Genomic DNA, 12,979 nt, shown 5'->3' with positions numbered 1-12,979 from the left:
GGCGTGACCACGACAACAAAGTTGTAAAAGGTAAAGTCAGTTTTATTGAACACACAGCTTTAGACACCTTAGATATGCAAAACGTCACAGGAGATGTGCAATGGTAAATTACAGTACAGTTCCCAGAAACGTAGGGTAATTAGTGCTGTGGCTTGCAGAACAGAATATCACAGAGTCCTTGCCAGAACTGGAGATGGTAAGTCCATATGCCACAGCTAACCGCTGAGGAGAGGTATGAACAGATGGTGTACAGAGGCTGGAGCAACATAGATGCACAGAAGTAGATGGTACTTGGTAATTGCAGAGAGTCCCGGATGGAACCGGTATGAATGAAAGGCGTGCAGAACTCACCACTGTAAATTTAGAGTCCGATGGTGAGCATCGATGGATGCTGTGGTTCAATGGTAGAATGGTCACTGATGCAGGCGATATAGGAATACCGCTGATGACGTTGAAGTAAACTGAAGACACTGTGGAGCACCGCTAGCAGAATACCAGCGACTCAGGAGCACTGTGGAAAGCTGGTAGGCCATGGTAAGTACACTGTTGAGTATGGAGAGTGGTGCTGCAGAAAGGAGGAGTTGAAAATGATACCAGGACACCGCTGGAGGATGGAAGCGAAGCAGGACCAACGCTGGAAGCAGGAAGCCGGTGACTGATCGTGGAGAGTAATCAGGAGCAATGCTGGAACACTGCAGAAGTCAGGCTGCACCACAGGATGGAAACGGGTGCGGGTCTCTTAGTGGAGCTGAATCACAGGAGCTGGAATACCTGGAGAAACAAGCAGTAGAATCCACAAGCAGGAGAGACGTGTAAAGGTTAGACAACCAAAGCACTGACTATTATCCAGCCAAGGAGCAGGATATTTATACCAGCTGGGAAGCAGGCATTGGCTGGATAATTAGGCAGAGTCCAGAGTGCAGCGGATAGGTTGTGAAATGACGTGATGAGGAAAAACATGGCTGCGCCCATGTTTCCATTTGGAGGGAAAGTCTGTATATTCCATGTGGTAAACAGCAGTAATGGCGGCGGAGGGCAGGAGACGCCATTCTTTAAAACAGTGCAACTAAACTGTAAGGCTGCCATGACAGTGCTGCAGGATCACAGCGAAGAGACTTGAGGTGAAGATATACAGTGCACTGCACGCAGACAGCGCAGATGGAATCCCGTTTTGGAATGCTGGGCCAGTCTCAGGAGACACTTGGAAGCTAAATAATCGTGTCCAATAACCCGGATCGTAACAATCATCCATTGAATCATTAATCCTGTTATAATCAATTTATTTATATGCAATATTCACACAAAGATACTATTTAATTTTAGAAAATATTGTCTGTGGCTTCTTTAATATATCTTATTTACTCAGGCAGCTGTCCTTAGATTCGTAACAGTTACCAGTTAATTAGTTACAATGTCATTACAGTGATTCTCTTTATTAATGTCAGCTATTCTTTCAGTTATAGTCCAGACTTTCCCAAATTGTGTCGCTGTTGGTTCAAGATATCCCTGTTGTGGGATCCGGATTGAAAGTCGACAGTAACTAGGTCGCAAATGTCTAGGTCGACCATTATTGGTCGACAGTAACTAGGTCGACAGGGTCTTTAGGTTGACATGTTCTTGGTCGACAGGTCAAAAGGTCGACATGAGTTTTTCACAATTTTTTTCTTTTTTTGAACCTTTTCATACTTAACGATACACGTGGACTACGATTGGAATGGTAATCTGTGCCGAGCGAAGCGGTAGCGGAGCGAAGGCACCATGCCCGAAGTGCGAGCCATGCGAGGGGACGAGGTGCACTAATTGGGGTTCCCGGTCACTCTACGAAGAAAACGAAACCAAAATAACATAAAAAACTCATGTCGACCTTTTGACCTGTCGACCTAGAACATGTCGACCTAAAGACCCTGTCGACCTAGTTACTGTCGACCAATAGTGGTCGACCTAGACATTGTCGACTTTCAATACCACACCCGCCTGTTGTAGCTGCTCCTTTATATAATTCAATTTGCTGTCTGAGTTACTAATACATTGTAAACATTTGAGTAGCGATGAATCAGGTTATTAGAATTTATCTCTGATTTCCCACAGTATATTGCTCTCAGAATTGATGATGCTTATCACTACTGTTTCATTATATAGGCCCTCATTCCGAGTCGTTCGCTCGGTATTTTTCATCGCATCGCAATGAAAATCCGCTTAGTACGCATGCGCAATATTCGCACTGCGACTGCGCCAAGTAATTTAACAATGAAGATAGTATTTTTACTCACGGCTTTTTCATCGCTCCGGCGATCGTAATGTGATTGACAGGAAATGGGTGTTACTGGGCGGAAACACGGCGTTTTATGGGCGTGTGGTTGAAAACGCTACCGTTTCCGGAAAAAACGCAGGAGTGGCTGGAGAAACGGGGGAGTGTCTGAGCGAACGCTGGGTGTGTTTGTGACGTCAAACCAGGAACGACAAGCACTGAACTGATCGCACAGGCAGAGTAAGGTTGAAGTTACTCAGAAACTGCTCAGTAGTTTGTAATCGCAATATTGCGATTACATCGGTCGCAATTTTAAGAAGCTAAGATACACTCCCAGTAGGCGTAGGCTTAGCGTGTGTAACTCTGCTAAATTCGCCTTGCGACCGATCAACTCGGAATGAGGGCCATAATGTGGCATAGTACTAAGATGCATATATTAATAATAAACTATTTATATTCAAGGGGGAACAGTACCCTATTCTCTTATCTAGGGCCCCCTTAAAATGCAAAGCTAGACTCAATAATTTGTGTATATCTTAGAGATAGAATATCATTCATTAAATCATTAGTCCTGATCTAATCAGGAAGCAACCTGACGAAGCTGCCACAAGTGCAGTAAAACACGTGTGTAGGCACAGCGTGTCCACATGTTGCTTAAGGCCCACATAGACGGGCCGATGTCAGAGAGATGTGTGCTGAGCGAACCGCTCAGCACACATCTCTCCCGCCGCTCAGCACAGCGCGATGTGTGCTGAGCGTGCGGGGGGAGACGGGGGGGCCGCTCACTTCACCCAGCAGATGAAGTGAGCGACCCGCTAGATTGGCCTGCATGCAAGCCAATCTAGCAGCAGCGATAGCGATGCGCGGGGCTGTGCATCGCTATCGCTGTAAGGGGTACACACGGAGCGATCAGGGTTAAATTCTAAGCAATCTAGTCAGATTGCTTAGAATATCGCTCCGTGGGTACCCCCCTTTAGTCCTACAATGTTATAAAACAATGTTTCTCTAACGTCCTAGTGGATGCTGGGGACTCCGTCAGGACCATGGGGAATAGCGGCTCCGCAGGAGACAGGGCACAAAAAGTAAGCTTTTAGGATCACATGGTGTGTACTGGCTCCTCCCCCTATGACCCTCCTCCAAGCCTCAGTTAGGTTTTTGTGCCCGTCCGAGCAGGGTGCAATCTAGGTGGCTCTCATAAAGAGCTGCTTAGAAAAAGTTTTTTAGGTTTCTTATTTTCAGTGAGTCCTGCTGGCAACAGGCTCACTGCTACGAGGGACTTAGGGGAGAGAAGTGAACTCACCTGCGTGCAGGATGGATTTGCTTCTTAGGCTACTGGACACCATTAGCTCCAGAGGGATCGAACACAGGCCCAGCCATGGAGTCCGGTCCCAGAGCCGTGCCGCCGACCCCCCTTGCAGATGCCGAAGTTGAAGAGGTCCAGAGGTCCGGAAACAGGCGGCAGAAGACTTTCAGTCTTCATAAGGTAGCGCACAGCACTGCAGCTGTGCGCCATTGTTGTCGGCACACTTTACACCAGCGGTCACTGAGGGTGCAGGGCGCTGGGGGGGGCGCCCTGGGCAGCAATGTATAATACCTTTTTCTATGGCTAAAATACATCACATATAGCCCTTGAGGCTATATGGATGTATTTAACCCCTGCCATATATCGCAAACTCCGGGAGAAGAGCCCGCCGTTTTAGGGGGCGGGGCCTATTCTCCTCAGCACACAGCGCCATTTTCCTGCTCAGCTCCGCTGTGAGGAAGGCTCCCAGGACTCTCCCCTGCACTGCACTACAGAAACAGGGTAAAACAGAGAAGGGGGGCATATTTTGGCGATATTTTTATATATTAAGCGCATATAACAGAAACAACACCTTTTCGGGTTGTTTATATACATTTTTATAGCGCTTTGGTGTGTGCTGGCAAACTCTCCCTCTGTCTCCCCAAAGGGCTAGTGGGGTCCTGTCTTCGATAAGAGCATTCCCTGTGTGTCTGCTGTGTGTCGGTACGTGTGTGTCGACATGTATGAGGACGATGTTGGTGTGGAGGCGGAGCAATTGCCGGTAATGGTGATGTCACCCCCTAGGGAGTCGACACCGGAATGGATGGCTTTAATTATGGAATTACGTGATAATGTTAGCACGCTGCAAAAGTCAGTTGACGACATGAGACGGCCGGAAAACCAGTTAGTACCTGTCCAGGCGTCTCAGGCACCGTCAGGGGCTGTAAAACGTCCCTTACCTCAGTCAGTCGACACAGGTACCGACACAGATGAATCTAGTGTCGACGGTGAAGAAAGAAACGTATTTTCCAATAGGGCCACACGTTATATGATCACGGCAATGAAGGAGGCTTTGCATATCTCTGATACTGCAGGTACCTCAAAGGGGGGTATTATGTGGGGTGTGAAAAAACTACCTGTAGCTTTTCCAGAATCAGAGGAATTGAATGACGTGTGTGATGAAGCGTGGGTTAACCCCGATAGAAAACTGCTAATTTCAAAGAAGTTATTGGCATTATACCCTTTCCCACCAGAGGTTAGGGCGCGCTGGGAAACACCCCCTAGGGTGGATAAGGCGCTCACACGCTTATCAAAACAAGTGGCGTTACCGTCTCCTGATACGGCCGCCCTCAAGGATCCAGCTGATAGGAGGCTGGAAGCTACCCTGAAGAGTATATACACACATACTGGTGTTATACTGCGACCAGCAATAGCCTCAGCCTGGATGTGCAGTGCTGGGGTGGTGTGGTCGGATTCCCTGACTGAAAATATTGATACCCTGGATAGGGACAGTATTTTATTGACTATAGAGCAATTAAAGGATGCTTTTCTTTATATGCGAGATGCTCAGAGGGATATTTGCACTCTGGCATCGAGAGTAAGTGCGATGTCCATATCTGCCAGAAGAAGTTTATGGACGCGACAGTGGTCAGGTGATGCGGATTCCAAACGGCATATGGAAGTATTGCCGTATAAAGGAGAGGAATTATTTGGGGTCGGTCTATCGGATCTGGTGGCCACGGCAACAGCCGGAAAATCCACTTTTTTTACCTCAGGTCACCTCCCAACAGAAAAAGACACCGTCTTTTCAGCCGCAGTCCTTTCGTTCCTATAAGAACAAGCGGGCAAAAGGACAGTCATATTTGCCCAGAGGCAAAGGAAGGGGTAAGAGGGTGCAGCAAGCAACTACTTCCCACGAACAGAAGCCCTCCCCGGCTTCTACAAAGCCCTCAGCATGACGCTGGGGCTGTGCAAGCGGACTCAGGGGCGGTGGGGGGTCGACTAAAGATTTTCAGCACACAGTGGGCGCGCTCACAGGTGGACCCTTGGATCCTGCAGGTAGTATCTCAGGGTTACAAGTTGGAATTCGAAAAGTCTCCCCCTCGCCGGTTCCTAAAGTCTGCTTTACCAACGTCTCCCTCAGAAAGGGCGACGGTATTGGAAGCCATTCACAAGCTGTATTCTCAGCAGGTGATAGTCAAGGTACCCCTCCTACAACAGGGAAAGGGGTATTATTCCACACTATTTGTGGTACCGAAGCCGGACGGTTCGGTAAGACCTATTCTAAATCTGAAATCCTTGAACCTGTACATACAGAAATTCAAGTTCAAGATGGAGTCACTCAGAGCAGTGATAGCGAATCTGGAAGAAGGGGACTTCATGGTGTCCCTGGACATAAAAGATGCTTATCTGCATGTCCCAATTTACCCTTCACACCAAGGGTATCTCAGGTTCGTGATACAAAACTGTCATTATCAGTTTCAAACGCTGCCGTTTGGTTTGTCCACGGCACCTCGGGTCTTTACCAAGGTAATGGCCGAAATGATGGTTCTTCTACGAAGAAAAGGCGTATTAATTATCCCTTACTTGGACGATCTCCTGATAAGGGCAAGGTCCAGAGAACAGCTGGAAGTCGGAGTAGCACTAACCCAAGTAGTGCTTCAACAACACGGGTGGATTCTGAATCTTCCAAAATCTCAATTGACCCCGACGACACGTCTGCTGTTCCTGGGAATGATTCTGGACACTGTTCAGAAAAAGGTGTTTCTCCCGGAGGAGAAAGCAAGGGAGTTATCCGAACTTGTCAGGAACCTCCTAAAACCAGGAAATGTGTCAGTACATCAATGCACAAGAGTCCTGGGAAAGATGGTGGCTTCTTACGAAGCAATTCCATTCGGCAGATTCCACGCACGAATATTTCAGTGGGATCTGCTGGACAAATGGTCCGGATCGCATCTGCACATGCATCAGCGGATAACACTGTCACCAAGAACAAGGGTGTCTCTTCTGTGGTGGTTGCAGAGTGCCCATCTGTTAGAGGGCCGCAGATTCGGCATACAGGACTGGGTCCTGGTGACTACGGATGCCAGCCTACGAGGCTGGGGAGCAGTCACACAGGGAAGAAACTTCCAGGGCGTGTGGTCGAACCTGGAGACGTCTCTTCACATAAATATACTGGAGCTAAGAGCGATTTACAATGCTCTAAGCCTGGCAAAACCGCTGCTTCAGGGTCAGCCGGTGTTGATCCAGTCGGACAACATCACGGCAGTCGCCCACGTAAACAGACAGGGCGGCACGAGAAGCAGAAGAGCAATGACAGAAGCTGCAAGGATTCTTCGCTGGGCGGAAAATCATGTCATAGCACTGTCAGCAGTGTTCATTCCGGGAGTGGACAACTGGGAAGCAGACTTCCTCAGCAGACACGACTTCCACCCGGGAGAGTGGGGACTTCATCCAGAAGTCTTCCACATGATTGTGAACCGTTGGGAAAAACCAAAGGTGGACATGATGGCGTCCCGCCTCAACAAGAAACTGGACAGATATTGCGCCAGGTCAAGAGACCCTCAGGCAATAGCTGTGGACGCTCTGGTAACACCGTGGGTGTACCAGTCCGTGTATGTGTTTCCTCCTCTGCCTCTCATACCAAAGGTACTGAGAATTATACGGCTACGGGGAGTAAGAACAATACTCGTGGCTCCGGATTGGCCGAGAAGGACTTGGTACCCGGAACTTCAAGAGATGCTCACGGAAGAGCCGTGGCCTCTACCGTTAAGAAGGGATCTGCTTCAGCAGGGACCTTGTATGTTCCAAGACTTACCGCGACTGCGTTTGACGGCATGGCGGTTGAACGCCGGATTCTAAAAGAAAAGGGCATTCCAGAGGAAGTTATTCCTACCTTGATTAAAGCCAGGAAGGAAGTGACCGCACAACATTATCACCGCATTTGGAGAAAATATGTTGCGTGGTGTGAGGCCAAGAAGGCCCCAACGGAGGAATTTCAATTGGGTCGATTCCTACATTTCCTGCAGGCAGGATTGTCTATGGGCCTCAAATTGGGGTCTATTAAGGTTCAAATTTCGGCCTTATCGATTTTCTTCCAGAAAGAATTGGCTTCAGTGCCTGAAGTACAAACCTTTGTCAAAGGTGTACTACATATACAGCCCCCGATTGTGCCTCCAGTGGCACCGTGGGATCTCAACGTAGTTTTGGATTTTCTCAAATCCCATTGGTTTGAGCCGCTCAAATCGGTAGATTTGAAGTATCTTACATGGAAAGTAACCATGCTACTGGCCCTGGCTTCAGCCAGGAGAGTATCAGAGTTGGCGGCTTTATCGTACAAAAGCCCATATCTGATTTTCCATTCGGACAGGGCAGAACTGCGGACGCGTCCTCAGTTTCTGCCTAAGGTGGTTTCGGCTTTTCACTTGAACCAGCCTATTGTGGTGCCTGCGGCTACTAGCGACTTGGAGGACTCCAAGTTGCTGGACGTTGTCAGAGCATTGAAAATATATATTTCAAGGACGGCTGGAGTCAGAAAATCTGACTCGCTGTTTATCCTGTATGCACCCAACAAGATGGGTGCTCCTGCGTCTAAGCAGACGATTGCTCGTTGGATCTGTAGCACAATCCAACTTGCACATTCTGTGGCAGGCCTGCCACAGCCTAAATCTGTAAAGGCCCACTCCACAAGGAAGGTGGGCTCATCTTGGGCGGCTGCCCGAGGGGTCTCGGCATTGCAACTTTGCCGAGCAGCTACGTGGTCAGGGGAGAACACGTTTGTAAAATTTTACAAATTTGATACTCTGGCTAAGGAGGACCTGGAGTTCTCTCATTCGGTGCTGCAGAGTCATCCGCACTCTCCCGCCCGTTTGGGAGCTTTGGTATAATCCCCATGGTCCTGACGGAGTCCCCAGCATCCACTAGGACGTTAGAGAAAATAAGAATTTACTTACCGATAATTCTATTTCTCATAGTCCGTAGTGGATGCTGGGCGCCCATCCCAAGTGCGGATTGTCTGCAATACTTGTACATAGTTATTGTTACAAAAATCGGGTTATTATTGTTGTGAGCCATCTTCTCAGAGGCTTCTTCGTTGTTATCATACTGTTAACTGGGTTCAAATCACAAGTTGTACGGTGTGATTGGTGTGGCTGGTATGAGTCTTACCCGGGATTCAAGATCCTTCCTTATTGTGTACGCTCGTCCGGGCACAGTACCTAACTGAGGCTTGGAGGAGGGTCATAGGGGGAGAAGCCAGTACACACCATGTGATCCTAAAAGCTTACTTTTTGTGCCCTGTCTCCTGCGGAGCCGCTATTCCCCATGGTCCTGACGGAGTCCCCAGCATCCACTACGGACTATGAGAAATAGAATTATCGGTAAGTAAATTCTTATTATTTTCGATATGTGAATTTAACTGTCCGTCCCAGTTGATAGAGACAAGCTGCTACAAGCCGCAGTATAGAGTGCAGGACCTACAATGTTTATTGCATTATATGATTGAGTGCAGATATACTCATTATACCCGCATTGCTCTGCCATTTGCATTTAGTCAAAGCCTAACTCACCGCTAACAAAACTTTTTATTAAATTGCTAATTATAGTACTACATTGCTTGTATAATGAAGCAGTAGTGAAAAGTTTTATAAATCCTGCAAGCAATATACTGTGCGGTAATCAGGGATATATTTAAAAACCCGACAAAGCTATTTAAAAACTCGCCGTTATCCAAATGTTTGCAATATTCCATTAACTAAGATAGTGAATTGAACCATATAAAGGAGCATCTACAAGAGGCATATTTTACGCCAATAGTGACACACTGTGGGGAAGCTTGGAATATAATTGAGAGAAGAGCTGATATTAAATAAAAATATCACTGCAATTATATTGTAACCAACAAATTGGCAACTGTTGCGAACTTATGGACAGCTGTCTGAGTGCATAAGATACATTAAAGAAGCTACAAATAACATGAACTCACTATCTTTGTGTGAATACTGCATATAATTAATTGATTAGAACAGGACTAATGATTGAATAAATGATGGGGGTCATTCCGAGTTGTTCGCTCGTTGCCGATTTTCGCTATATTGCGATTAGTCGCTTACTGCGCATGCGCATGGTTCGCAGAGCGCATGCGCTTAGTTATTTTACACAAAAGTTAGGTATTTTACTCATGGCATAACGAGGATTTTTCATCGTTCTGGTGATCGTACTGTGATTGACAGGAAGTGGGTGTTTCTGGGCGGAAATTGACGTTTTCTGGGCGTGTGCGAAAAAACGCTGGCGTTTCTGGGAAAAACGCGGGAGTGTCTAAAGAAACGGGGGAGTGTCTGGGCGAACGCTGGGTGTGTTTGTGACGTCAAACCAGGAACGAAACTGACTGAACTGATCGCAATGGCTGAGTAAGTCTGGAGCTACTCAGAAACTGCTAAGAAATTTCTATTAGCAATTCTGCTAATCTTTCGTTCGCAATTCTGCTATGCTAAGATACACTCCCAGAGGGCGGCGGCTTAGCGTGTGCAATGCTGCTAAAAGCAGATAGCGAGCGAACAACTCGGAATGAGGGCCGATATTCTATCTCTAAGATATACACAAATTATTGAGTCTAGCTTTGCATTTTATAAATAAATAGGTCAAAATCTGACTCATTGTTATTTCATCTTATTATTAATTTATACATCTTAGTACTATGCCACATTATATAATGAAACAGTAGTGATAAGCATCATCAATTCTGAGAGCAATATACTGTGGGAAATCAGAGATATATTCTAATAACCTGATTCATCGCTACTCAAATGTTTACAATGTATTAGTAACTCAGACAGTGAATTGAATTATATAAAGGAGCAGCTACAACAGGCATATCTTGGAACCAACAGCGACACACTTTGGGAAAGTCTGGACTATAACTGAAAGAATAGCTGACATTAATAAAGAGAATCACTGTAATAACATTGTAACTAATTAACTGGTAACTTTTACGAATCTAAGGACAGCTGCCTGAGTAAATAAGATATATTAAAGAAGCCACAGACAATATTTTCTGAATTAGTGACTATCTTTGTGTGAATATTGCATATAAATAAATTGATTATAACAGGATTAATGATTCAATGTATGATACTCCATCCGATATCTTCAAGATATATATGAACTATTGAGTCTATCTTTGCAGCAAAGGGGGACCCCAGGCAATTGAACAGGGGATTATTCCACCATGAATACAATTAATGGGTAACAAAAATCCCCATAGGCATTGTTGCTGGTATTAATGGAGAGTGATAATTAATACCAGCAAAATGTGATAACATTGATTATTAATTTACCTGCACAATATGAGACCGACTGTTGAACATTAACAGTTGCATGTGTGCAACGTAGAACATATAACTAAAATATAAATTTGGAATTTCTCCACAAAAAACAAACCACTTCGGTCACACTATATTTCTCTTACGTCCTAGAGGATGCTGGGGACTCTGTAAGGACCATGGGGTATAGACGGGCTCCGCAGGAGACATGGGCACTCTAAAGACTTTAGAATGGGTGTGCACTGGCTCCTCCCTCTATGCCCCTCCTCCAGACCTCAGTTAGATCCTGTGCCCAGAGGAGACTGGGTGCACTGCAGGGGAGCTCTCCTGAGTTTCTCTGAAAAAGACTTTTGTTAGGTATTTTTATTTTCAGGAAACACTGCTGGCAACAGACTCCCTGCATCGTGGGACTGAGGAGAGAGAAGCAGACCTACTTAAATGATAGGCTCTGCTTCTTAGGCTACTGGACACCATTAGCTCCAGAGGGTCGGAACGCAGGTCTCACCGTCGCCGTTCGTCCCGGAGCCACGCCGCCGTCCTCACAGAGCCGGAAGAAAGAAGCCGGGTGAGTATTAAGAAGAAAGAAGACTTCAAAGACGGCAGAAGACTTCAGATCTTCACTGAGGTAACGCGCAGCGGTAACGCTGCGTACCATTGCTCCCACACATACACACACAGCGGGCACTGTAAGGGTGCAGGGCGCAGGGGGGGCGCCCTGGGCAGCAATATTAACCTCAAGGGACACTGGCATATAGATTAGATACTGCAGAGGCGGTATATTAAAAAAAAAACGCCAGTATAAATAATTTGAGCGGGACCGAAGCCCGCCGCTGAGGGGGCGTTGCTTGATCCTCCAGCACTAACCAGCACCATTTTCTCCACAGCTCACTACAGAGAAGCTGGCTCCCCGGACTCTCCCCTGCTGAACACGGTTACAGAGGGCAAAAAAGAGGGGGGGGGGACACATTAATTGGCGCAGTGATTGTAATTATATATTTATATAAAAGCTCTGTACTAACTGGGATTTTATTCCAGTGTCCAGTGGCGCTGGGTGTGTGCTGGCATACTCTCTCTCTCTGTCTCTCCAAAGAGCCTTATTGGGGAACTGTCTCCACATAGATATATCCCTGAGTGTGTGGGGGTGTCGGTACGTGTGTGTCGGCATGTCTGAAGCGGAAGGCTCATCTAAGGAGGAGGTGGAGCAGATGATTGTGGTGTCTCCGTCGGCAACGCGGACACCTGATTGGTTGGATATGTGGAATGTTTTAAATGCAAATGTGTCTTTATTACATAAGAGATTGGACAAAGCAGAGTCCAGGGATAAAACAGGGAGTCAATCCATGGCTTTGACTGTGTCACAGGGCCCTGCAGGGTCTCAGAAACGTCCACTGTCCCAAGTAGCAGACACTGATACCGACACGGATTCTGACTCCAGTGTCGACTACGATGATGCGAGGTTACACCCAAGGGTGGCCAAAAGTATTCATTATATGATTATTGCAATAAAAGATGTTTTGCATATCACAGATGACCCCTCTGTCCCTGACACGAGGGTATGCATGTTTAAGGAAAAAAAACCTGAGGTGACCTTTCCCCCATCTCATGAGCTGAACGCGTTATTTGAAAAACTCCAGACAAGAAACTGCAGATTCCCAAGAGAATTCTTATGGCGTATCCTTTCCCTGCACAGGACAGGTTACGGTGGGAATCCTTACCCAAGGTGGACAAGGCTTTAACGCGCTTGTCCAAAAAGGTGGCGCTACCGTCTCCAGACACGGCAGCCCTCAAGGATCCTGCTGATCGCAGACAGGAGACTACCTTAAAATCAATTTATACACATACGGGTGCCTTGCTCAGACCGGCAATAGCGTCGGCTTGGGTTTGTAGCGCTTGGGCAGATACCTTGTCAGCTGACATTGATACCCTAGATAGGGATACCATTTTATTGACCTTAGGTCACATTAAAGACGCAGTCTTATATATGAGAGACGCTCAGAGAGATGTTAGGCTGCTAGGTTCGAGAGCCAACGCCATGGCGATTTCTGCTAGGCGAGCCCTGTGGACCCGCCAATGGACGGGTGATGCCGACTCAAAGAGGCATATGGAAGTTTTGCCTTACAAGGGTGAGGT

The sequence above is a fragment of the Pseudophryne corroboree genome, chromosome 1 (genome assembly GCF_028390025.1).
Source record: "Pseudophryne corroboree isolate aPseCor3 chromosome 1, aPseCor3.hap2, whole genome shotgun sequence".
NCBI classification, from domain to species: domain Eukaryota; kingdom Metazoa; phylum Chordata; class Amphibia; order Anura; family Myobatrachidae; genus Pseudophryne; species Pseudophryne corroboree.
This window is presented reverse-complemented; position numbering follows the sequence as displayed.